Here is a 25,647-nt window from a genome sequence, read left to right on the forward strand (position 1 = left end):
AAATGTGTGTCTGGAGCTGAGTATCTCTTGCTCACTTTAGTGACCTGTTAAAACACTGAAGGCAAGCAAATCTTACCCCTGAGAGGGCCAGACTGGGAATAGGGGCATAGAGGGTGACTTGTTCAATGGAACATTGGTTTAATGAATTCTTCCTGGCTCCCTACCCTGTTTTGCCACAGGGTCTGAAGGGGTTAATGCCTGCAGAGTGTTTGGAGAGGGGCTGATATCCTGGGAGTAGCAGAGTAAACAATTACTGCTCTGCCTTTATGAGATAGCTTGTAGACAGAGCGAAGGGGCAGGAAGCCTCCACGGACCTCTGCCAGGGCTAAGGAATGTGGCCCGTGGGCAGGTGATAACAAGTCCCAACATGTAGCCTCTGCTTCAGGCACATATGCTGTCCCAGAGGACCCAGATCCTGGTGGCGCGAGGATCCTGGCGGAGGTGCTCTGGAGAGGACCCTGCAAGAGATAAGCTGTTCGCTGCCCACAAGGTCCACCCCTGACCCTCAAGTGCATTAAGCAGGGGACAGGGCTTGACGGTACAATTTTTATCTTTGGAGATTTTAGAATTTTTTTATATTTTATTTTTTCAGCAGGATTGGAAGTTGCCTTTGGCAGGAATAGAGCGGGATGTAGAATCTATAGCCAGCATCCACAGCGCTGCTCTGTCAGATTCTCTCCCTCTGGTCTTCACTTCTCCAGCGGAGGCTGCATCCCATCTGTTTTGCTCAAATAGCCTTGTGAACTGACCCTGGGTTGCGTTGAGTTTGATTGCGGTGAGTTGTGCTCCCTCTACTAGGGTGTTGGCCCTGGCAGTCAAGCACCTGCGGGCAGGTCCTGATTCCTCCAACTTGCACTCTGGCTCCAGTGGGAGATTTCTCTTCTCCAGGCCTGACCATAACATGGGATATGGTAATAACAGCCTTTTGAGCCCCCAGGGGCTGTTGGAAGATGAAATGAAATAATAATTGGGAAAGCTCTTTGAAAGTGCCAACTACATGTGCAGATAACACAGAGTTTTCAGCAACTGAGATCCTGTGATTTTGCCTAATCATAAGAAGAAATGGAGAGGTCAAAGGAACGACTAGAGGCCAGGCAGGCAGCCTCCCTGCCAGGTTGTGGAGGTGAGAACTGGGGCTTTTAGAGCTGAAGTATAGGCTGCAAGGCTAGGGCCTGGGGAGGGAACAGAGAGCTGTGAGTTAAACTGATCCTCAGCATCACAACTGTGCTGGAGAGGACCATTGAAACCAAACCAGAGTCAATCTCCCCAAATCTGAGTGGTAAGGGAGGTAATGTGATAAAACGAAGCTGGATACCTGTCCTGATGGTCTCACGTGTGATGTGTTCTGTGATTTTTGGATGGGTTCACCCAACTTTTCTGAGCACCAGTTTACTCATTGATAAAATGGGGGTGGTTTTAGAACCTGCTGATGGCGTTGTCGGGAGGAACAGATGCAGTCATTTATTTGAAACCCTAGCGCGTTTTAGGCTCCTTGAGCCTTGGCTCAGGGATCCACTCAGCCATTCATTTATTCCCTCATTGGATCAGAGCGTCTCACAGTCCTGGGTTAGTGCCTGGTCCCAGGAGGTCACTGGAGGCTAAGAATTGTTCACTGTTAACTGGAGCTGGCTGGTATGCACCATGGCCAGCAGTAGTTAAGAGACGTGAAAATACGATCCTGCACCTTTGTCTGTACCTTATTCTCTACTGATCACAGAGGACCAGTAGTTTGGGTTCCTCTGCTGGCTCGGAATCCTCTACATTTTGCTGCCCCAATGTGGGGAGGGCTCCTCTGAGCCAGGCTCACCAAAAAAAGAGAGAAAAAAAACAATAGGTTTGTTGGCTTTTCCTCTGTGCAAATGCTCCCGGAGGTACCATATAATCAGAGTGGGGCTGTGACAGCCAGCGTGTCTCTGCTCTCCCTGTATCTCAGCCGTAATACAACATTAGAAGCAATTAGAGCTTGTTCTAGGTTGTTTGTAAGATGATTATTATAGCCATTGCAGGGACATTTCAAAACAGCAGAGTTAAGGATTACAATGTGTTTCACATTTTCCAAGCCACTAACGGGAGTGGTACTGAGAATCCTAAGAAGGAAAGGCAGATGAGCCTGGCCCATCACCCTGACAACGAGGCCCCAGGGCAAGACAAGCATCCCCAAGGTGGGGCACTGAGGGCTGATGGCAGAGGTTATCCCCCCCTGCAGAGCTGCCTGTATTGGAGGCTCAGCTGTGCAAGGACAGGCTGGAGCACCTTATTCTGCTGCATCCCCAGATGTCAAAAGCCCCTCGGTCTCAGACATCGAGCATCTAACAAAAGCATCTCTGGCCATTGTCCCTTCTCTTTGCTCCATCTGGCCATACACACAAATACTTCACCAAACTTGATCTGAAAAATCTTTAACTCCTATTTCTCACGATTGCAGTTAAGCCCACTTTTGTTCAGAGGAAACAGAAAACAGCTGGTCAGCTTGCTGTCTGAACTTGTTCACCTGCCTTTTCTCTCTAATGCCTAGTAAACACCATTCTTCTAGCTCCTCAGGCAAAGAATCCCAGGGCTGCTTTGCACCTTTTTCCTTTCTTTTCTTGCCACGGACTTTTTCATATGCTCCTTCCATCTGCCAAGGGATGTTCAATATGCTTGGATTACGTCAGTAGACAGAACAAAGATCTCTGCCCTCGTGAAAATTGATTTAGAAAAAGGGAAATAATGTGATTAATGCTAAGGAGGAAAAGAACACATTGAGCAGATAGGAGGATGGGGGTTTGGATGGGATCCATCAACACTGCCTTGGGAGTTCCCATCGTGGCGCAGTGGTTAGCAAATCTGACTAGGAGTCATGAGGTTGCAGGTTCGATCCCTGGCCTTGCTCAGTGGGTTGAGGATCCGGCTTTGCCAGGAGCTGTGGTATATGTCTCAGACGTGGTTCAGATCTGGCGTGGCTGTGGCTCTGGCATAGGCCAGTGGCTGCAGCTCCAATTGGACCCCTAGCCTGGGAACCTCCATATGCTGCGGGAGCGGCCCTAGAAAAAGGCAAAACACACACACACACACAAACACTGACTTGGGCTGTGACCATGGTCTCTTTACTGGGGTTTCCACTCTCCTCCTACAGCCCAACGCTGCTGTCATCAAAAGTTTTATGGCCTCTCTGTAACCTTCACAGCCAAGTTCCAACCCTTAGCCAGGCTCTACAGGCCCTGCATGTATGACTCCTAAGCTTTCCCAATCCTTCTCCTTGGACTGCACGAGCCCTGAGTTCCAGCTAGTATTAACTCTACGTTATTCTCTGATACCTCCTGCCTTTTCATGGCTGATGGTATAGTATTTGTGGGAAAAGCAAGCTAATATCTATAGAGTTTGCTAACAGATAGACCTTTGTACCCCTCTCTGTCTTTGCATTAAATTTCATAACAATTCTGGGAAGTATAAGGTGAGGCAATGGACGTGGCATTGCCTGAAGTCACCCAGTAGAGTGTGCCAGGATCAAGATTCACATCTGCATCTGTCTGAGCCCCAATCTGATTCTCTTTCTCCCAACTTCTTGATCGTTCCCTGATTCCACATTAGAAATTATTGGAAGAAGAGCTGTGAGTGGCTGTCATAAAACTTCACACAAACTAACTGAAAAAAAAATCTGAATTAAATTTCTTCAAATATCACTGAATTCAGTTGAATATGCTTTCATAAGGCCATTAATGAATTGGTCTTTCAGTTAAAATCTTGTGCTCATTTTCACCTGCTAGTTCTGTTTGTCAGACCTTTAGAGCTCTCTGTTTTCCTCTGCTGACTTCTCCCCTGGTTCTCTAAAACTCTCCGTGGGCCCCAAACTGGACTCAGCAGAGAGCCTTTTCAAGGCCGATAATGGTAGATTTCTTTATCTGTGTCATTCAGTTGTCTTTTCTGTAATTCTCCCTCCTGCCTCATTTTCCCATGTGAGAGCCCCTTGTGGACAACCATTCCCCTGCCCATATTTCATTCTTACCATCACACACACTAAGCCAGGTCTCTGAGGTCTCTTTCTGGCCCTGTCTCTCTTCTTCCTCTCGTGGGAAGTTGGGATGGGCTTCTGGAAAACCACAGCTTCTCTGGGCCTTGGTTTCCTTGGATGGAAATGCACACTGGATTTTAAAACTCCTACCAGAGCTACTGTACACCATCCTCAGAGTCTAACGTCCCAAAATTATTAAGTAAATTTTTTGAGATACTATTGACATGGAGGCATTTTAGCGGCTCTCTCCAGAGTATTCTTTGTATATATCATGTGGTCAGGCAGCTTGCTTTACAAGCCCCCAAAGCAGGTTTGCTTTCTCTCAGACCTCCTGTGATCAGCAGGCATCTCCCCAAAGGACCCATGAACAGGGAAAAAGAGGAAATCTCTGTCTTTAAATGAAGCCCTTGGGAGAGAGAGGGGGATTGAAGAAAGCGCCGCTTGGGGCATTTCTCACATGCCTTCTGCCTCTTGATGTAAAGGGCTTGTGAGTTCACTCTGCCACAGACCTTTGGCCATCCTAAAATGCCAGTTCTGTGATTTTTAACATCTTCAAACACCCATCTAGTTCATCTGACCACTTCCTACACTCCCTCCCCTAGGAGTTGCTGAACCGCAAAAAGCCACCAGTGGCATGTGGCCCCAGTTTCAACCCCACAGATGGAACTTTTGGTAAAGGGGGATGAGTTGCTAAATAAATAGAATGCTTTGTAAGTGTTGATAGATTTTCTGTTCTGTCCTGGCATTGTGCTCAGCAGAGGATTACCGCTGTGTGTGTTTAAATGTGACAGCTGTTTCATTCACTCCCTGGTGTGTTGGAGAAGCCGTGATAAAGCCAGTGATGCGCCTTCAGAATCCTTAAAGTGGAATCCTCTAGGAAAAAAAAAATCCCCTCCCAACCTCCCCATTTCCCTGCTCATTCCTCATGTACATTTCCATTTATTGGATTTTATCTTTGATTTTTAAAGTTCTGGATGAGAAATACCCCTAGAAGACCTTCTACCCCTGGCTGCTGGGCATCCCTGAAGCAGTCAGCTTCATTTTGGTACCCTGGGTGCAGAGGGAATGCAGAGCATTTAGAAACCTTAATTAAGGAACATTTAGTAAGATAGGCTGATGAGGGGTGAGATTAGCAATGGATTTCACTGTTGCCTGCCTACGACTTTCTGTTTAATTATTACAAGGGGAGCTGCCAGCAATGTAGAAGCTAAAGATTTGATAGTAAACTGCACTGACCTGGATTTCTGTTTCATCAGATTTCATTTAATTCAGGCAAAAAAGGCAATTTCTTAGACCCTAAAATAGTTGAATGTTAACCTCTAGGCCACTAGGATGAAGAGAGTGGAAGGGGTTTTATCTTGAGCTCTACTGATTCCCAGATACATAATCCTGCCTGGAGCCCAACACCTCTTATTGTCTGAGGAAATAGAGAGAATGGGAATCTATTGTGTCCCATTGAGGGTTTAAATGAGCTGAATAATTAACTCAAACGTTATCTCCTTTGAACTAAAGAGGGTGGAAAAAAGTCTGCCCACTGGTTTTAAAGGAGAGATGCTTCCTTTCTTTAGATCTTTCTGGCTTTTGTTTATTTGTTTGTTTTTGTTTTTTCCTTAAAATGACTGGGCTGGTTTCTCATGACTCCAAAGGATCACTTAACTGACCCAGCTTGTGACCGAGAAGAGTTGGAGGTGCTGATTGGCAAGGCAGGGAGTGGGGGTGAGAAGATGGACAGGGAGGATGCTGCTTAGGGATTCTATATGGGATAGAGCTAAATCTCCATGTCTATCCATACATTCCCCCATTTTGACCCTTCTACCTCTTCTCTACCCTAAGCCAATGGCTAAATTTGGTGAGCAATTATGAAGTTCAAGAAAGAATACTGGACCTCCAATCAGAGAATTTGGATGCTGCCCCTTGTCTGTGCCTTAAGCATCAATGACTCTCTCAGTTGGTAAAGCTGTAATTTTTTCCCTAACAAAATGGAAATACTAATTCCTTTCACAAGAAGCTTCTAGGTTTAAGTAAGAAAATGCCTACATAGCATTCATCACATAATAGCGTCTCAAGAAATGTTAGTTCACAGTTCTATTCAGTGCACATAGGGGAAGTAGGAAGAGCGTCTTCTGAAGAAAATCAAAGAATTTCCCATTTCCCTTGGACCTGTGTTCAGCTAGAGAATGATACACATAAAAGTAAATCGCATAACCAAAGAAATAAAAAGCTTACAAGTTGTGATACATCCATACAATGAAATACTGCTCAGTAGTGAAAAGTAACAAACTACTGCCACATATATGAATATATCAGGTAGCATTCTTGTTAATAAGGAACCAGCTACTTAATGGGAAGGTGATGATAAGCCTCAAACTCTCCCCTCCCCATATCTATCTATGGTGACCTGCTCCGCAACAACTCTTACTTTATTTTACATTTTCACTATATTTTATATATTTTATAAGTTGAAAGCATTATGCTAAGTGATTTAAGTCAAACACCAAAGGCTACATATTATATTGGTTAATTTATATGACATTCCATAAAAGATAACTTGAGAAAGAGAACTCAGATTATTATCTGGGACAGGAGGTAAGGGGAGATAATTTATTCCAATGCAGTGCAAGGGGATTTTCAGGGCTTGGAAATATTTTACATCTTATTTATAATGATGGTTATGCTTGAAATGTAGAAAGGGTGGATTTGACTGTATATAAATTGTATTTAGTAAATGTTTGTTTAAACTGGTAAAGATATAATTGTTTCTTCTACTCCCTCTTTTCTAGAGGGATATGACTTGTCCTTAATGTGAGGTGCTAAGGATCCCATAGAGGATCTAGATCCCTCTAGATCCTTTAGCCCATTGATACCTTAGGGAGTCCCTGACAGACATGTTAGGGGTTTTATTTATTTATTTATTTCGTTAGCAGTAATACTTTCCTTTTTGTTTGTTTGTTTGTTTTTGTTATTTCCCCAATACATTTTTTCCTACCCAGTTACACATACGTGTACACATTCTATTTTCTCACATTATCATGCTCCGTCATAAGTGACTAGACATAGTTCCCAGTGCTTCACAGTAGGATCTCATTGCTAATTCCTTCCAAAGGCAATAGTGTACATCTATTAACCCCAAGATACCTGTAATTCGATGCAAATGTTTGCATGTGTATACAGATGAATTTTTCTGGGGAAATGCCTCAAGTTTTATTTATTTATTTATGTATTTTATTTTATTTTTTGGCCACCCTATGGCACATGGGGTTCCCAGGATCTGAGCTGCAGTTGCGACCTGTGCTACAGCTGCCACAACATCAGATCCTTGAACCCACTACGCTGGGCTAGGGATCGAACCTGTTAGAAAAACAGTTTTGTGAGCTCACTTGAAAGGGCCTCTAGTTTCTCTTGGAAATTTTCATTTTATAAGGGTGAAAGAGGTCTCAGCTCTCAGAGACACCACCACAGCAGAAATTCCTGCCTCATAGTTTCAAGCCAAAGATTAAAAACAACTGTGGCTTTACTGCCCATTCCTTAAGAACAAACACTATGTGAAATAAGGAAGGAAGAAAAGAAGGAAGGAAGGAAAGAAGGAAGGAAGGAAAGGGATAGAGGAAGCGAGGGAGGGAAAGTGGACTATGAACCAATAATCTGGAAGAAAAGATAAAGTGAGAAATATTATACAGGTTTGTCCCCAAGGGTGGACATGGGGAGGCAAGAGTTTAAAGTTAGTTCCTGGACATCATCATCAAGTTACTATCATTAGCAGTTTATTTTTATTAAAGAGAGTGATCCTTTATAGGCAGGCTCATTTCTGTGGACCTATAGTGTCATTCACTCTGATTCTCAAGCTCATAGCAGGGAAAGGGAAGTGAGACTTGCATAAACCCTCCCTAATTCAGGACACTTAATAGGTTCCTTGCACAGGGCCTGCAGAGGTTTGCAAATGAAAGCAGGGAAAGGAGGTCACAGGGATAGGAAGAAAGCAGAATGCAGAGAGAGCACAGCTTAATGGAATTCGTGGTATTGATCCAAGTGGCAAATGCATAGCATTGTGACAGTATTGAAAGCTTCACGCTGGGCACTGGCTCGGGAAAGGCCACAGCTGCTAATTTTCAAAAATATCAGGGTCTTGAAATCCATTGGGGGCCTTTGGACAATAAATCGCTAGGAACCCCTTTAATCACTGCAGCACACGTTCCCATGCCTTCATAAGGTCTTTCTAGCCAAAAAAAGTGGGCCCCAAGAACACACTCCTGCTAGGCATGTTCTTGTGTCACAAGCTTCCAGATAGGAGTATGACTGTATGCCTTACACTCTGTGGATAATTGGTCAATTTGAGATGCTAATGGTGGTGACAACAGTAATAAGAGCCCTGTGGTAACAGGCCAGCTGTGTCCCTCTTGGGCCTGAAATGCTGGGTCATTTTGGACGAGGCATTTGTTAGGCTGGGCTGTGCACTTACAAATCCCAGCTACACAGGCTCGATTCCTGTTGATGAAAGGCTGAGGAATGTTCTCTTCCAGCACAGACTCTGCCATGTAAACAACAGGAGTGCTATTTCTGCCCAGTTGCTAGAGCTCAAGATTTAAAAGCACATTTGCAAATAAAGGTTCACAAAAGCACACTCTCCTATGATGACCCACTTCCAGCTAGCCCCTAGCCCCTCAAGGTCAATGGCATGGGCCCCAACAACATTGATGCTACTTTGATTTCTAAACAAGCAACTAATTTTATTAATGTATTTATTTATTCATTCATTATTAAAAAAATTTTTTCGACAGCCGCATCCACTGCATATCCCAGGCTAGGGGTTGAATCTTGAATTGGAGCTACAGCTGAGCCTACACCATAGCCATGGTGACACTGGATTCTTAACCCACTAAGTGAGGCCAAGGGTTGAACCTGCATCCTCAGGGACACTATGTCAGGTTTTTAACCCACAGAGCCACAATGGGAACTCTTAAGCCAGCAATTCTGACAAGACATACCTGAGTCTGATACAATCTTTGTAGGGCCGAAGAAGCCTTCTTGCTCAGTCACCGTATGTATTTGTAGTCCTAGTAGATGATCCCAAACAGAGCAGTTGCTATGTAGGGTATGACAAAATAAATGAGTGACAGTGTTGGGAAGCTAGCAACTCATATGAACAAGGGAGCTTGAATATAAGGCTCATGGCCTCAGGGGCCCAGACCTAGATGCAGAGGGTTTGCTAAAGTAACAAGGGCAATGGAAGGTAGGACATCTGGCAATAATGTTCAAACTTCGTAGATGTCACCAAGGCTGGCAGTGATGGAGGCAAGATGGAGGAATCATGACAAGAAGAAAAAAAAAAAGTTTGGATAACACTGGTTGTTTGTAGGGCTAGCAAGTGTAGTTGTAAATGCCAAGAAGTCACATACACCTGGAAAAGCAAGAAACTGAGGATGGACACTTCACGGACATGAGGATATACAGGTAAGAATAAAAGGAGAGTGAAATTGAGGACTGGCTTTGTGGGATTATATTATAAATTGCCCAACCAGACAGAAGTGGAGAATGATGCATTTCTTGCCTGTTAACTTAAATCATAACAGAAACAGAGTTCACTGGCAATAAAAAAGTGAAAACATGTGGACATTTCCAAGAGGTCTCAGTAGTAAAATCAAAAGATATAACACAAAAATCACTTACATTTCTGTTTACTTTCTGTAGAATACAGGAACCAGCAAATGGTGTGGATACTAGATAGTACAAATCCACAAGAATTGATGGTGACACAGAACTGATGGAAATATGGGAGAGAGTGACTCCATCAACCTGGTGTTCCTAAAATCCAGAGAACAAAGCAGTGGGCTAAGTCAGAAGAGCATTTTAGTTTTTAAGGGATATTTATATTACCCAGAGACGTGAGTAGGAGGTGAAATTATAAGCAATTCTGTTAAAGCAAAAAAAGAGAGAGACTTGTTTTTTTTCAATGGTGCTGCACAGGGAGCTCTCTGAACAAATGATGGAAATAAATAAAATGACTAATGATCAATAAAAATGTTGGCAGGAGTTCCCTTTGTGGCGCAGCAGAAATGAATCTGACTAGCATCCATGAGGATGCCAGTTCGATCCCTGGCCTTGCTCAGCGAGTCAGGAATCCGGTGTTGCCATGAGCTGTGGTGTATGTCGCAGATGTGGCTCAGATCCCACGTTGCTGTGGCTGTGGTGTAGGCCCAGTGGCTGCAGCTCCAATTCGACCCCTAGGCTGGGAATGTCCATTTGCTGCGGGTGTGTCCCTAAAAAGACAAAGACAAAAAAAAAAAAAAAAAAAAAAGAAAAAGAAAAAAGAAAATGTTGGCATACCTCAATGTTCAACAGGCAAAACTGCAAAATGAACTGGGGGCTAATGGCATCTTTTTGGAGACCAAAAATTGAAATAGGACAGGTCTCCTGCTTAGATCTTAAAGGCTATTATATCCAACATAGATAGAATTTCACAGCTCTCTTAATCATCAGATTTTCTCTTCTCTGTCAAAAAGAGTGATCTCTGTTCTGAAAAATGGCATACTTAATAATTTTAAGAGAATTGATACCTAGTTTTTATCCTAAGCAAATGAGAGATTCATGGGCAGGAGATTCTAACTTTTGTAACCATCATTGGAAATCTTCAAGGAATCCTGGAAAACAAGAAGAATGCTGGAAAATAGGCAGTTAGCGTATTTGTTTGCAATTTTCAAAAAATAGGAGGTTTTTTTTTGCTGGTGACTCTAGAAATGCCATAGACTATGTATCTGGAGTTTTGTATGCTCTGGCTCAATTCACATAGAAGAAAGGTTTTAGCAGAGTATTAAAGGGTCTTATCCTGTTAAATATTTTATCAGAGACTTGGATAAACATCAAATCTGTAGATGCTACACTTTAGAAAGTTGAATGGATAGAAGTGGGATCCAAAGAGATTTAAATAAGTGATTTTGTGGTGTCAGTCCTAAGAAGATAACATTTAATAGATGGTGAGCTTAAGGTCCCTAAATTCAGGACAAAAATCTAATCTCACTTATTCATGATGGATGAGATAAGGTTTAATAGAAACATGGGAAACAAATAAACAGCAACAAGAAGAAACTTAGAGATACCTGGTATCAAAAAGTACAATATGAATAAAAAGGCTATTGTGTCTTTCAAATAAATTCTAAGGGAATCTCAGGAAAAGGGAGATGATGGCTCTGTTCCATATTGATCAGACCATGTCTTAAATGTCATGTTTTCTTTATTGAGGGGTGGGTCATGTCTTAAGTGATACATCAGTAAATAGAGTATATTTAAAGAAAAACAGTGATTATGTGAGAGATACTGTCTCAGTTAAAATCACACATTGCTTTATGAATGAGAAACAGTTACAGAAATTGGGAGTATTTATGTCAGAAAAATATAGGGGCTCCTTTTTATTTACTTTTCTTTTTAGGGCTGCACCCACGGCATATGGAGCTTCCCCAGGCAAGGTGTCCAATCGGAGCCGCAGCTGCCAGCCTACACCACAGCCACAGCAACGCCAGATCTGAGCCGAATCTACGACCTACACCACAGCTCATGGCAATGCCCGATCTTTAACCCACTGAGCAAGGCCAGGGATGGAACCTGTGTCCTCATGGATACTAGTTGGGTTCGCTAACTGCTGAGCCACGGTGAGAACTCCATAGGAACTCCTTTTTAAATGTTTGCAAAGCTGGTATGAGAAATATTCTTTTTTTCTTTTTAATTCTATGTGGTGTCAAAAGGAAAGATTCAGACTACCAGGAACAAGTCATAAGGAAATAAATGTTGATAAATGATTTATTAGTAGTCAGACATGTCCAAGGATAGAAGAGGTTTTTTTTCAACTGTCACAAGTTCCTGCTTCAGTGGAAGTGTTCACAGACTTGTTGACTGTCTGGTGTGGATGGTGTGGAAGCTGTTCAAAGGCTGGATGAATTTTGATACATATTAATATTTTTGTTCCAGTTCACGGTTCATGAATTTCCTAGCCAAATTTTAGCCCCTGATAAGTTTCTTCCTCCCAAGTTTCACTCTCCTTAAGAACAGAACAGATGAGGTTCACTTCTTTCTTTCCGTCCTTTTTAGCTCCTCGCCCTCATATTCACAAATTCCAGGAGTTCCCACTATGGTACAGTAGGTTAAGAATCCAACTATACAGTGGCTTGGGTTCCTGTGTGAGGCCTGGTGCAGTGGGTTAAAGTATTTGACGTGGCCAGCATAGGCTCACCTGTGGCTCGAATTCATTCCCCGGCCTGGGACCTTCCATATTGCCATGGGTGTGATAGCCATTAAGAAAATAATAATAATTTCCAGTGGAAAATTTAGATATTTTCCTACTACATGGTATGATGGTTCTCAAATGTTTTGATCTCAGAATCCCTTTACATGCATAAAAAATATTCAGATAGTGAAGAAATTTTGTTTATGTGGTTAATATAATATACATCTATATTCACAGTAATATTTAAAAATAAACAATTAAAAATCAGAATTCAAAAAACGTATTCTTAATTGGCTTAAAAATACTACTAAATGCAGTACATATAAACATACCTCTTAAAAATGATTATGTATTTTCAACACAAAAGCAATAGTGAAAAGAGTGGTTTTTTTATATTTTTTAAAATCTCTTTAATACCAGGCTTAATGGAACACAGATAGGATTTTCCTTTTGGATTTCACATTACATCACAAAATGTATAGTTGAAAAAAGAAGGAATATTTTAATAGCTTTTGGTACAATTGTGGACTTTTTTTTTCTTAGTTGTAACACCAGTATTCAAAAAGTGTTAGTTTCTTAAAGGTAGTGGCAATATGGGATCTGAAACCATATCAAGAAATATTTATAATCTCTTCCATGGGTCTGTCTTGCACTTTGAGTACATTTTTTACACATGTACTGCTCATTTAGAAAATATCAGCTTACTGACTCATATAGGTCTTACAAATGTTGACACAATTTATTATAAAACATCAAAAAATTACATTCATTAGAATTGGGCATATGTCAAGCTCCTGGTGAAAGTTTCCAAAGTTTTTTTTTTTTTTTTTCTTTGAATGCACCAACTTTACCAGTGGCAAAATCGTTTTCCTTTAAATGACAAACTAACTTTATTAATTAAAAAAAATCAGCCAGGATATCCAAGTTTGAACAACCCACCATTGATTTGTCTGCCCACCATTCTTTCAAGAAAAAAAAAAAAAAATGGTGGAGTTCCTGTTGTGGTTCAGCAGGTTAAGAACCGAACTAGTATCCATGAGGATATGGCTTCGATCCCTGGCCTCAATCAGTGGGTTAAGTATCTGGTGTTGCCACAAGTTTTGTTGAAGTTTGCAGATGTGGCTTGGATCCTGGGTTACCGTGGCTGTGGTGTAGGCTGGCAGCTGAAGCTCCTATTTAACCACTTTTCCCAGAACTTACTTACGCCTTAGGTGTGGCCTTTAAAAAAAAAAAAAAGTATTTCATGAGAAAAGCAGCAAGTTCAGCTTTCAACACCAACAAACTGCACAGTCGTTTTTCTCACAAAACCACATTATTCTTCAGTTATGCAGAAGAAATGCTTTGTGTGAATTTCCCATTTGGTAAAATATAATATTAAAATACATGTATGAACAATTAAGATTTAATAAAATTGGAGTTCTCACTGTGGTGCAATGGGATCAGAGGTATCTTTGAAGCACCAAGATACAGGTTCAATCCCTAGCCCAGCACAGTAGGTTGAAGATTCTGGCATTGCTGCAGCTGCAGCATAGGTGGAAACTGTGGCTCAGATTTGATCCCTGGGCCAGGAACTCTATATGCCATGGGGTGGCCAAAAAAGAAAAAAAAAAAAAAGATTTAATAAAATTAATAAATTTTACTACTTCTTTAAGACCATTCTTATGTGAAATGGGCTTTTTTTTTTTTTTTTGTCAGTGTTTTAATGCTTGTTAAAGTGGAAGCATTGCTTTTGACTTATTGGCACAAACGTTATTTGCCAATACCGTCAATAAGGCAAATGACAAGTAGTTTTATGAAAACAGTTTTTATCTCATGAACTCTTAAGAATGTCCCTGGAGCTCCTAGGTGTTTTCAGACCACACTTTGAGAATCCTAGCTGTGATATCTTGTATCAGATCCTTTTTAAAAGAGTTTCCAGTCTTGCTGAAATTCTGTGTTTCTGGAGCTGTGTTCCTACAGTATTTACACATACCCCTTGCACTGGGCATGTGATTTACATCTTTTATATCGGAACAAGATTTTCCAATTCCCAATTCTGCCCATGTCCTGAGAAGTATAACCTGTCTGTTACTTTGGTTTGAGGAAGAAAGATGAGAAGGATTGGAAGAAACGATAAGCAAAAGAAAAGCCAAGGTGTAGTTTGCATCACTCAGAAGCTGAGACACAGCAGTGAGCACAGACACAATGCGTAAGCAGAGCAAACCTTGCTGCCTGCTCCAGGGTCTTGGGGAATGAATGAAGTTCTTTCTCTTTGGCAATATGGGACCCCATTATTCAGTAAGGAGGAAGAAGAGCTAAGCATCAGGAGCTCCAAGGGGCTTTTTATAAAATGCATATTCCTGGGCTGTCCACTTGGAGTTTCTTAGTGTGGCTTTGAGGATGTGGAAGGGGGGACTCAGGTATGAGTGGTTTGGAAAAACACAAATGATTTTTTCTTTTTTTTCCTTTTTGCTCTTCAGGGCTGAACCCAAGGCATATGGCAGTTGCCAGGCTAAGGGTCGAATCAGAGCCTTAGCTTCCAGCCTACACCATAGCCAGAGCAATGCCAGATCTGATCCGTGTCTGTGATCTACACCACAGCTCACGGCAACACCAGACACCCAACCCACTGAGCAAAACCAGGGACTGAACCTGCACCCTCATGGATACTAGTCAGATTCATTTCTGCTGTCCCACACCAGGACCTCCCAAAACTCAGATGATTTTGATGTGCAGCTTTGTGAAAAATCATTGCCCTGAGGCGTAAGATGAGTAGAAGTGTAACCAGGTATTTACAGGTGAGCCTGGAGATATTGGATTTATCTGTTTGGATATTTTTAAGTAAAGGATGGGTTGATTTCTCTTCAGTGGCTTAGGAAGAAGGGTCAGGGCTTGGGAAGATCCTGAGAGTAGTCAAGAGAGTATATTCAAGGATACTGTTTTGATATGAGTTGGTCAGTAGAGGAGGACTTCTAAACCCTGGGAACTCTTTCTTTTTTGGCAACACCTTTATTTGGTATTATTTCACTCTCCAGCAAGGTAGAAGTAGACAACTAGGACTTGAAAGAAAGAAAGAAAGAAAGAAAGAAAGAAAGAAAGAAAGAAAGAAAGAAAGAGAGAGAGGGAGGGAGGAAGGAAGGAAGGAAGGAAGGAAGGAAGGAAGGAAGGAAGGAAGGAAGGAAGAAAGAAAGAAAGAAAGAAAGAAAGAAAGAAAGAAAGAAAGAAAGAAAGAAAGGAAGGAAGGAAGGAAGGAAGGAAGGAAGAAAGAAAGAAAGAGAAAAGAAAAAGTGACTTAAGACGAGTAGCTGTCCACAAGAACATGTCTGAGTAGTAACTGCTACTTTCCTTTCATCAGTTTAACTTGCAGTCACTCAAGTAAGAACACTTGGAGTGGAAAATCTATTAATACTAAGGCTTGGGACTGGCTAGAAGCACAAGCCCTGCAGAGATTGGTATTACAGCTCCTTGTTTTCTGTTTGTAACTCTTAATCTGCTAAAGACATTGCAAAGAAACTAGAAAAGCTTTTTGTGTGATTTTTACAAGTGACAACAAATACCCTATTCCTGACAGATACATGAGCCTCATTTATTTTGAAAAGGCTTAGGATGATAGGCTCTCATGGACCTGGCCTGATAGATTTGAACGCAAAAGAGCTGGGCCAATCACAATGTTAGATAAGCCTGATCAATTCCAACCTCTTCAGATCGTTGAAAGAGGCCTAGAAAATGATGCATCTAGTTTTTCCATTTCTTATAGAATTATTCAGTTTGGACAATGGCCATTTGGATTCATATAGAAACCTAACCCCATGATTATTTTTGTAGTTTCAACCTTAGAGGAGATGATGCGTCTTCTAGAAGGCTGTAATTTAGCCATGCTGCCACTAGGGAGTGCTAGCGTGCAACCTCAATGTGGTTCAAACTCAAAGGTGTATATTTTCCCTAAAATATACAATGGCTGCTCTAGCCCAGTGCTGATTTATACTAAAATATCCATTTCTACAATTATTTAAATATCTCATTAAAAGTGAAAACAGAACAAATGTCAAAATAGATAATACTTTGTGAATAGCATGATCTACACTTTGAGCTAATGATAACTAACATGCTGTTGTCTAGGATCAGCCAAAGCACTTTCCAAATGGTGGATCCTTCAAAGATCTCAAAAACCCTATGAGGTAGGAACTATTAATATTACGATACTTGGATAAAGAAAGCAAGGCAGAAATGTATGAAATAATATGGATAAGTTCTAAAACTAGTAAGTGATAAAATTATGTTTCATATCTCAGGCATTCATTCTGCTTATAGAGCCTATTAATGATGTTACCCCATTTCTCATTTGACTTTTATTGCTCAGTAACTATTATTACTCAGAGGCTATTATTACTCATACTACAATGTTTGTCTTATAGGATAACTAATTATAAAACTATTATTCAGGTTTATTTACTCCCCAAATTTCCCATGATAATAAGTTTCATGAGATATTCCAAGTAGTATATTACCCTTAACAAGGATCCTTGAAACATTTGAAAAGTGAGAAGAATGTTCCAAATACAAAGTTATACTAAGAAGTTTAATTGAGAAAATACTATACAACATATATGTATCAAAATTTATTGATCTCATGTTACATTGGCTCTCTGTCTTTTTTTTTTTTTTTTTTTTTTTTTTTTGGTCTTTTTGTCTTTTTAGGGCTGCACTCACAGCTTATGTAGGTCCCCAGGCTAGGGGTCGAATCAGGGCTGTAGCTGCCATCCTATGCCACAGCCACAGCAATGCGGGATCTGAGGTGCATCTGTGACCTACACCACAGCTCACAGCAATCCTTAACCCACTGGGCGAGGCCAGGGATCGAACCTTTGTCCTCATGGATACTAGTGGGGTTCGTTAACCACTGAGCCACAATGAGAACTCCCGTTCTCTATGGATAGGAGAACTTGCTGGTGGCTTTGGGTGTATCACAGAGACTGAGACACCACCTCCTTTTCATAGTGAGCCTGTAAAACAAATGATGTTTATACTTTTGGCTTCAAGTCCCCAAATTTCATGGGTCTCCATGAAATATATTGTCTTAGAAGGGACAAGTATTTCTTCCCTTGCTCTTTTCAATGGAAGCACTATCCCCCTGCTAGTATTTGCCTTTCCATCCTGATTTCTTAGGCTGTAATCCTCTTGCTTTCTGCTTTGTGGGAAGCTGTAGGCTGCCCACTAGCTTTTGTCTGCTTTTAAAGCCCTTTCTCTAGCAAAGGCACAAATCACCAACACTCTTGGACGTCTCTAGAAGGAAAAAGAAAAAAAAAAAAAAAAACACAATAACACAAAAATGTTCAATCTTTTTCTGGTGGTCCCCATTTTCTTTTTTTCTATGTGTAATCTCTTTTCTTACTTAACCTTTTCATTTTGGGGGCCTCAGGGTCTTTTTTAATAAGATGTGAAAGATTGATTCAATCTGAAGAGAAACCAGAGTGTCTTAAGTTCCCCCTTTTTTAAGGGCTCAGTTGAAGCATATGGAAGTTCCCAGGCTAGGGGTTGAATCGGAACTGCAGCCACCAGCACAGCCACGGCAATGCCAGATCTGAGCCACGTCCATGACCACAGCTCACAGCAATGCTGGATCCTTAACCCACTGAGTGAGGCCAGGCTTTGAACCTGAATCCTCATGGATACTAGTCGGGTTCATTACCGCTGAGCCACAGCAGGAACCCCTTAAAGTCCCTTTTTGAGCATGCAATTCTTCAACTCCCTGAAACCATATATCTATATTCCAGAATTTACATAAAATGCAATATCTATATCTTACTCTGCATCTTTTTTTTTTTTTTTTTTGTCTTTTGTCTTTTGTCTTTGTTGTTGTTGTTGTTGTTGCTATTTCTTGGGCCGCTCCTGCGGCATATGGAGGTTCCCAGGCTAGGGGTTGAATCAGAGCTGTAGCCACCGGCCTACACCAGAGCCACAGTAACGCGGGATCCGAGCCGCGTCTGCAACCTACACCACAGCTCACGGCAACGCCGGATCGTTAACCCACTGAGCAAGGGCAGGGATCGAACCCGCAACCTCATGGTTCCTAGTCGGATTCATTAACCACTGCGCCACGACGGGAACTCCTTACTCTGCATCTTATCCTGATTCCCAACAATCCCAGATTGAACTAGTCTGGCAGCAAACTCTGATGGAGCAGCGTGTCCTCCAGCCCAGGTATAAGGATGACAACTTAGGGAAACTTTTCTGTGACTGAAAGTTTTTGTTTTTAAAGTAATTGTAACAGAGTGTGGCCACAATGATCCTTGCCTCCTGGGATTTATGCCCCTGGGTATTCCCCTCCCACCCTGAACAGGGAGGAAACGAAGGTGTTTACCTTCCAAGCCAGGCTGGCCATACCAGTTATCCCAGCCTCTGCTTTGCTCTTTGGATCACTCACTCTGGAGTAATGAGGACAGTGGCATAACCCTCTGGAAAGACAAACAAGGCAAAGAACAAGGCTTCCTGCTCCAGGTGACCCTGCATCAGTCATGTGAATGAACCACTTTGCAAACAGACCCTGCAGCCCATCAAGCATATAGGTGACTACATCCTCACGAGAGAGCTGGAACGCCCTTCAAAGCTGCTTCTGGGTTCTGTTGTGGCTCAGTGGGTTAAGAACACGACTAGTATCTACGAGGATGTGGGTTTGATCCCTGGCCTCACTCAGGGGGTTAAGGCATTGCCATGAGCTGTGGTGTAGGTCACAGATGAGGCTCGGATCTGGCGTTGCTGTGGCTGCGGCTGTGGCTATGGCTGGCAGCTGTAGCTCCGATTCAACCCCTAGCCTGGAAACTTCCATATGCCACAGGTGCAGCCCTAAAAAGCAAAAAAAAAAAAAAAAAAAAAAAAGTTGCTTCCAAATTCCTGTTGCTCAGAAACGGTGACACACAAATTTTAAGGTGATAGTTCATGCAGCAGGAGATGAGTACAATACATAAAGTTCTCCATCACCAACTAGTTTTTGTTGTTGTTTTTTTTTTTCCTGCTAAAAGCTGTTTGGCAAGACCCACAATTAGTTTGCTGTAATCATGAAGAATTTTCTCTGACTTTTTTCCCCTGACTCCCAAACCCACCTCTCAGGTTTGTAGCTACCTGATTGATTTGCATAGAACACTGAGATTACTTATCTAACAAGGCTTACTAGGTTGCCCCTAGCAACAACTCTGAGGGCTGACTTATTTCAAGTAGTTGAGAGTGGCCATATTCCTTGAAAAAAATCAGGTAGTGTTTCTACTACATAATGGAAAGAATTTTCATAGGTTTGGCATCAGGCATATCTGGTTTTGAATCAGGATTGGCCACTTTGTGACACAGTAAATATTAAACAATATGACCCAGGACTCAAAGACTGCCTTGAACAAATTATATAACATCGCCGAGCTTCAGTTCCTCCTCTTCACAATGGAAATACTATTTTATTTTATTTTTTTGGCCAGGATTGAATCTGAGCCACAACTGCAACCTATACCATTGTTGTGGCAACGATGGATCCCCAACCTGCTGAGCCACAGTGGGAACTCCTGGGGATGCTCTTTATCTTGCAGGGCTGTGTAAAGATTAAATGATATACCTTTAAAAATAAATTTCAGAAATACAGTGGCATACAGATAATAGGAATTTAATAAATGATAGCTACCATTAATATTAAAAGAAGACCTTGAACAATAGATCAAAGTCGGGAAACAAACTTATTTGAGGTCAAAGATCCAAAAGGAGTTTCCGTGTCTTTGATGCTGAGGCAGTGTGAGTGGGCTTCACATGGGGGAAGGAAGGACAGCTCGTTTTCATTTGAGAAAGGGCTTGAAGAACGGCCAGTATCTCGATTGCAGAGATGAGGAGGGATGGCGTTTTAGGTCTAAGGAGCAACATGAGCAAAGTTAGGGAAGTGGGAAAAGGTCGCATGTTTGGGGACAAATTGGGGGTGGAAAGCAGTTCAGATGGGCTCGCACGTCGGCCACCTAGAGAAAGCAGCAGATGGCATAGGTGAGCGAGGACTGGAAAAGCCCTTTGCGATGACCCAGATTTAGGGTTCTCAACCTCAGCACCACTGACATCCTAAGCTGCGTAAATCATTGCAGAGGCTGTCCTGTGTGTTCCAGGAGATATCACAGCCTCCTTGGCTTCTACCCACTAGACAGCACTAGCACCCACTCTCTGCCAGTACTGCCCGTCAAAAATATCTCCAGGCATTGGGTGCAAAATTGTTCCTGGTGGAGAACCACTGCTTCAGCCCAACATTCTCACCTTTGCTGAGACTATCACTGGAGCCCAGAGAGGATGTGTGCCTGGGCCAAGGACACACAGCCTGAGGCTGCAGACCCAAGTCTAGAGACTTCCAACATTTTATCCTTATCCAGACACTTGGAAAGTGGCCAAATGGTCTTTGCCACATTAAGTGGAAAAAATAAGAAAAAAATATAATTAAAAAGACTTAGGTGTCAAGGAGCCAAAGGTATCCTTAAGCTGGGTCTCTGTTAAGGGGTGCCACAGCTGCCACCTATTTGAGAAGTATTCATATGGATATTAAACACTTTAACGACACGAGAACGTGTCCAGCACAGTGCGGGGTGCCTGGAAAGTGAACAGAAATGGTGAGTTTTCTTCCTTTCCTGATGATAGTTTGGGCTTAATTCCATGGGCCATGGGGGAACCAGAGGGTCCTTTTTATAGGTCAGAGACATTATCATAGTGGAAAAGTGACAAACTACCTAAAGCTCATGTCTCTTAGTTCATCCTGAGAAGGTGCCCTGTCACTGGGGGACATATGCCCCGAGGGACTGGCATGATGCCTGCTCCCTAAGTGTCCTCAATTACCGCTTCCACCCACCAAGGAGGCTGCTCTCTCCAGAGAAGATCAGGACATAATGAGCCCAATGCCAGGAGTGATTAAAACAAATGACACTGCGGTCTCACAAGGTGGCGGGGTAGGGGGAGGTGGCTGGAGCAATTGGCTCCTCTTAAATGCAGCCCGATTTTGAATAATACAGCTGCTTCCCCAAAAGCTGCTTGAACGCAAACCTTTGGCAGCTGGTCACCCTCCAGCGCCCCTGGGATGGGGTCACCAAGGGCTGGAACACACTTTCTGAATTGAGGCAGTGGACTGTGAAATAGGAATTACTGACAGCTCTTAAGTATATCAAGAGAACAGCCCTATTCCTTAATACAGAGCCACTAATAGACATCTAGAAACCTATAAAACAGACAATTCCTCTATATCATCCTAGTTAAATCAATGTAGTTATATTACCTTCATCATTTTCCCTTTAACGTTTATTACATTTTGCCACAGTAATTTATTTTTTCATATCCATCAGCCGATTAAAGACTTTATTCTGAAGATACACACATCCCTGTGACCTAGTTGAAACTGACCTAAACTGTTAAGTAAAGCAATTTCGTGGGGGAAGTTTTCTCTCTCTCTTTCTCTTGCTCTCTCTTTTTCTCTCTGCATGTCTTGATTTCTCTAACATTTCTCTTGTTCTGGGAAGGATTTGCGGTCTAGCACTTATAAACAACAGTGTAATCTTGTATTTTTTGTTCCCTTCCTTTCTAGGCATTGAGACAACTTCTAAACCCCCCGAATGTCTGTTCATCAGCACCTCTCTTGACCTGCCCCTTTCTTCCTTTCTCTCTTCCTTTCCCCCCTCAACCCTTCCAACCTTCCCTCCTGCAGAATGATGTGTGAGCTCCTGATCAAACAGATGTTCAAGTCCTCCAGGACCCTCTGGCAGCTGCATCATCCAGCATCTCCTTACACCTGCTGCAGCAAGATGCCTCAGTGCACCTCTGCCCTTGGAGCCACGGCCAGGACCCACCCGTTGCAGAGATAGGAGGCAGTTGGTTTAAACATATCATTTTTAAAATTTATTTACTTTTATATTAAAATATACTTGATGTACAGTGTTGTGCCAATTTCTGCTATATAGCAAAGTGACACAGTCATATATTATTTTTCTTATATCATCTGCTGTCATGTGCTATCCCGAGAGAGTGGATAGTTTCTTATGCTATATAGCAGGACCTCATTGCTTATCCATTCTAAGTATAATAGTTGGCATCTACTAACCCCAAACTCCCAGTTCATGCCACTCCCTCCCCCACCCCATGCCCTCAGGCCACCCCAAGTCTGTTCTCTAGGTCTGTGAGTCTGTTTCTGCTCTGCAGATAAGTTCCTTTGTGCCGTATTTTAGCTTCCACATCTCAGTGATATCATGTGGTCTTTGTCTTTTTCTGACTTACATTACCTAATGTGAGAATCTCTAGGATGCAGCTGAACATATCATTTTGACCACCCCCCTCTCAAAACTTCATGGGTGCTGCTAATGCCCTGTGTTCACTTCTTTGAGGTGAAACTTTGCCCCTGGCTACGCAGGACATGTGGGCTCCTCTTGAAGGGTAAACCATGAAGCTGTTGTTACTCGTAACATGGAAATCTATCATGAAGTTTGAGCAAAGAGCAGAACAAGCAGGTCATAGAGCTGTTTTCTGATGCAGTGAGGTTGAGATGTATGTCTGTGAAGTTAGTCGAACGAGGGGGGTCGGAGAGATACCGGGATTTCAAGAAAAGTGCTGAGGGCTCTGACCTGTACAGAAGCAAAGAAAAGGAAAACTTACTTTCAGAGAGGTGGCCGATTTCTCTACTGGGGGAAGGTTTCCCTGAATACTTTGCCTTGGTTTTTAGACTTCCATTTCGCTACAGATGTTTTTTTTTTTTTTCCTTGAATTGGACTCTCACAAGGGTGACCAACATGCAAAAGAGAAAAAAGTGAAGCTTCTCTGATTGGGAGACACAAAAGCCCAAGGGCCTTTGCCAAAAATCCTAAGCTGAAAACCTCCAAAGCCTTCTGATGCTTTGGTTACTTTCCTCCATGTTCAGATGGAAAAGTCTCTGTTAAAATCTTAACCTCCTTTGCCAGAGTGAGAACGCCCATACATTATCTAAGCCTCTGGAGGTTTCTGAGCTTGGCTGGCTGAGATGTTTTTCATACCCTGAACTTGCTCAATGAAGCAAGCTCTGATTTATCTTCCAAATGCAAGGTAAGCATCATCTCCAGAAATCTTGCTCTCAAGGGAGTTCCCCGGTGGCCTAGCAGTTAAGGATCCAGCATTGTCAGCACTGTGGCTCCACTTTGACCCCTGGCTTAGGAACATCTGTATGCTGTAGGAACAGCCAAATATACACAGATCTTGCAATCTTATTCCCAACCTGCAGTCTTATTTAAACAGGTGCATTTCTTCTTTGCTCTTACAGCACCGCTGTGTATGATCTCACCAGTGACACCTGTGACATCTGATTGTGATCATTGTTCCTCATGTCTGTTTCCACCCTGGACTATGGGTTTCTTGAAATGAAGGACAATAAATACCTTGTTTGATTTGATGTTTTTGGCACGTAAAGCCCTGCTTGTTTCATTACTGCTTCTCAATCCCTTCTCAAGTTTTGCTAAGGAAATAAATGAATGAACAAATGTTTGACAACTGCATTTCATTCTACTGGGTTTTTTTTTGGGGGGGTTGTTTGTCGATTTTTTTTTTTTTAATGGCTGCACCCACGGCATATGGAAGTTCCTAGTCCAGGAACTGAATCCAAGCCACGGCTGCTCTGAGCCACAGCTGTGACCTACGTTGCATGGGAGACAATACAGGTTCCTTTAGCCCACTGTGCCAGGCCTGGGACTGAATCTGCATTTCCACATCGACCCAAGCTGCTGCAGTGGGATTCTTAACCCACTGTGCCACAGTAGGAACTCCCATTCCACCATTTTATTTTATTTTTTTATTTTTATTTTTTTTCCATTCTATCATGTTAGATTAATAGGCCTAGAAATGGCCCCTTTTTTCAACTCCTAGACTCTATACACCATTTCTCTCTCTCTCTCTCTCTCTTTTTTTTTTTTTTTTGTCTTTTTGCCATTTCTAGGGCCGCTCCTTGGGCATATGGAGGTTCCCAGGTTAGGGGTCCAATCTTAGCTGTAGACGCCGGCCTACACCAGGGCCACAGCAACACATGATCTGAGCAACGTCTGCAACCTACACCACAGCTCATGGCAATGCCAGATCCTTAACCCACTGAGCGAGGCCAGGGATTGAACCCGCAACCTCACGGTTCCTAGTCGGATTTGTTAACCACTGGTACATGACGGGAACTCCTCCACACACTATTTCTCTTTAAATCACACATTCATGCTGCCTGTGTGCTAAGCTGACTCCTTTTCCTGAAGGACACCACCTTCCTTCACTTGAGAGTAAACAATTTGCCTTGCGATATTTGTCATCAATTTTCTTTGGCATTTACTTATGTTCCAACTGGGCCATGGGTGTGTGTAAACATCCTCTTGTCATATACATGTCTCGGTGATAGTCTTTTGCAACCGTTTCTAAACCATAATTAGTTTGTACCAGAGCTTTGAGGAGGTGAGATGGGCATCTTTAATCCTTCCTTTGCACACGGGGGAATGAGAGAGATGAAATGATTTCAAAGTAACCATGTCTTAGATCATCGTTCAGCATGGGTAAAAGGATTTAGTGCTTCCTAGATGGATGCTTTAGCCTGCAGGTCCTGCTGCCCCAAATAAATTATATATTTGTTCAGGGAAACCACATTCATAACGTTTTACTTACACAGAAATCCTGTCCATGGTCAAGACATCTCAGAGTCAACCTAGATTCTTCCACCCATGTCGGCAAAGTTAATGCTTTTCAGAGTCTTTTGCATTTTTGGTCCAGGATTTTACCCCATGGGGTACCTGATAAGTATCTAACCGGACGTAACAGAATGCATAGGATCTTAACAGTATGAAAATTAAGTGATTGTAACAGGAAAGACAGACACACCCAGATAGCCTTTTTCTCAGTTTATTCTGAAACCAAACTCAACCTCAAACCCTAACCCCCAACTGAAATTCAAAGAATACAACATTTTAGAAAATTAGCTAGACACGGTAAGCTAATACTTTAAAAAATACCATCAATTCCATGACTTTAAGATTAGCTGGCTAATGGCATTACCAATTGAACATTTACCTGGGGTGTACCCATCTTTTGGGACATACACATTCCTAGTTATTTTCAAGTCTATGTTTATGCATTGGTATTCACGTCATCTGTTAGAGATATGGATATGTGGGGAAAGCAATTAACAACCAGCTGCCTTAAATCATTTCCTGAATAAAGAAGCATATATAAATATGTATTCCTCAACCCTGGCTTCCAGATGCCTCATAACATCTCCCACTCTTTCAATGGAGGTTTAAAAAGTTGGCTGTTGGAGTAATAACAACTAATACTGACTGAGTGGGTGCCTGTGTGTCAGGCAGTGTTCTGTGCAACACTGCACACACATGATCTCTTGTGCTTTATTGTATTTTATTTTTTGTCTTTTTTGCCTTTTCTGGGGCTGCTCCCTCAGCACATGGAGGTTCCCAGGCTTGGGGTCTAA

General features: G+C 42.2%; 1 long non-coding RNA gene across 2 annotated transcripts; it reads left to right on the forward strand.

Annotated features, from left to right (window-relative positions):
- Positions 1-402: 402 nt before the first annotated feature.
- On the forward strand, positions 403-23,648 carry LOC110262291 (uncharacterized). 2 transcript variants are annotated; one of them, XR_014816672.1, is made up of 3 exons: positions 403-490; positions 593-775; positions 21,883-23,648. It is a non-coding gene; the product is annotated as an uncharacterized LOC110262291 (long non-coding RNA). The 2 variants fall into 2 exon arrangements; XR_002347114.2 differs by having other exon boundaries at positions 423-490; positions 596-775.
- Positions 23,649-25,647: the final 1,999 nt, after the last annotated feature.

Source organism: Sus scrofa, chromosome 9 (assembly GCF_054392235.1).
Source record: "Sus scrofa isolate SSC_HxYL_T2T_F1_AM1 chromosome 9, Sscrofa_HxYL_maternal_Yorkshire_Landrace_v2.0, whole genome shotgun sequence".
In the NCBI taxonomy this organism is placed as follows: Eukaryota; Metazoa; Chordata; class Mammalia; order Artiodactyla; family Suidae; genus Sus; species Sus scrofa.